We start from the raw sequence: 2234 nt of genomic DNA on the forward strand, positions 1-2234 counted from the left end.
TCTATCATTTCACAACTTTTCTTAAAGGAAGTCCTCATTCTTAAGGCAAGGCTGGAGATCTTGCCTGGTGCAGTGGAGTGACTATGAAAATACCTCTATTCCAATTCCCTTTTATTCATCATCAAATTCAGTATCTTCTTCGATGGGGATAATGAAATAAATCCTGTCCACTTCATAGGATATTTGAAATGTTCAAATGAGATTTAAAAAGAGATTACCCAATTCAGTAAATTGTTTATTAAGTAGTATAGAAAAATAAAGGAATTATTCTCATTTCTATGAACAACTCAGTGGTTCATTCGTTCAGCTAGTACCCAGTGAGTAGCTCCTGTTTGAGAACAATGAATAAGACAATTCCTGCTCCAAAGAAGCTAATTATATGCATACCATTATTATGTAAACATCTTCCAAATTTCTCATCTACATACATACCAACCCCATTCATAATAAGCTCTTTTAAATTAAAAATTTTTTAATCTGTGACAAAATTTCAGCAACTATCAATGAATTATGCTGTACATTTTCATTTAGATTATGACTAAAACAAATCTTATCAAGATTATATCAAAGAAATGCACACTTAGTAGTTAAGATACCATAAATAACTGATCAAACACTAGAAGCTGCCAACATTATTAAGTTGGGCCCGAGGTCAGCACCAGGGAAAGTGCAAAGGCAATTGCAAAAATTGAAAACTAGCCCTTTGATTCAAAGGCTGCTTCTGAGAACAACTGGGGTCTTGAATGAAGGCCAATCTTAGACTATGTATTTGAACAAATGACACTCCCTTGAGCAACAATTTTGAAAATCATTCTTAGCCAAGATTGCAATGTGATATATGGAAATCACCCCTACTTTCTATCTTATCTTCAGATTGTGGAACTGGAGGAGGCATAGAAAGTGAGCTGTGCCCTTCGCTGCCTGTCAGATCAAAGAGTATTTATTTATCCCATATTTTTGCTATTTTGAGCCTTGAGAGATAAGAGAAATACAGGCTGGTTTTCAGTTCCTAGAGCAAACATTTCTGACAAAAAGAAAAATCTCCCTGTTCTTTTGAAGCAGTGCTCATAACAACCTAATTTTCCCCTTAAAGCTTCTCTCAATAAGAGCATTCTTATTTTTACCCTATGACCTCAGAAGCAAAGGAGGCAATAGGAGGTGGTCTCCTTATTTCCTTCAAATGCTGACCCATTCACTTGGTGAATGAGGTGAGCTATAAAGTTTAAACACTCCTATGTCAGCTTCCTCTGAGAATTAAAACTATTACTTTGGTTAAGAGATTAGGCTATAAACTCATCATCGAGGAAGCACTTCCTACATTATATTACAGAATAATCAGGAGGTAACTCTATAACATGACTATAGCATTGACATCAAAAGCAGGCACATTTCAGGTTTGGGATTTCTTCAACCCACCCCTTCCCAACACGTCTGTTTATTAACTTTGCAGTACTTGACTTTTCTAAAAGTTTCATTCCTTCATCTGTGAAGTGGGCGTAATAATGCCACATAATTGACATGTTGCAAAGTTAGGGGACGTGCTTTACAAATACAATACTGTCACACCCTACCACAACCCATCCTTCACGCTTCAACCAGTGGTAGTTTTCTAGTCTAGCAAATGGTCTCACACTGTTCTCAATATTAAGTAGAAATTCATTAAGGAGACTGACAAGGCCTGCATGGTGTGAGCAACACTCATTTCTCCTGTTTTATCAGTTCCTCCTTTCCCCAACCCTCTGTAATGCAAGTATTTTCAACTGGATCCTCAAATGTGCTTTGTCTTGAGGTATTTTCAGGTCTAATTTTATGTCAGTCTCTGTCCCAATTCTTTTCTTAGGAATTTCTTACATTTGTTCTCATCTTTCTGACTTTACTAGTTCTTTGTAGAATTCTTTGACATTCTATGTCTTAGTTAGTGTTCCTCCTAGAGGTCTTCTTTCCATCTCATAACACTTCCTGTACTGATCATACCTTCCTGTTTACTTGCCTATCTTCACCTAATACCTATGTTCCAACTTCCATCAAGTTGGACATGGTAGTCATTGGTAGCTGGTGTCTGGTGAGAACTGGCTTCCTGGTTCACAGATGGCTGTCCTTTAGCTATGTCCTCACGTGGCGGAATTGGTGGGGGAGCTCTCTGCAGTTTATTTAATCAGGACACTAACCCCATTTATGAGGACCCTATTGTCATGACCTAATCATCTCTGAAAGACCCCACCTCTAAGACCATC

The sequence above is a fragment of the Pteropus vampyrus genome, unplaced genomic scaffold, assembly GCF_000151845.1.
Source record: "Pteropus vampyrus isolate Shadow unplaced genomic scaffold, Pvam_2.0 Scaffold76, whole genome shotgun sequence".
Taxonomy (NCBI): domain Eukaryota; kingdom Metazoa; phylum Chordata; class Mammalia; order Chiroptera; family Pteropodidae; genus Pteropus; species Pteropus vampyrus.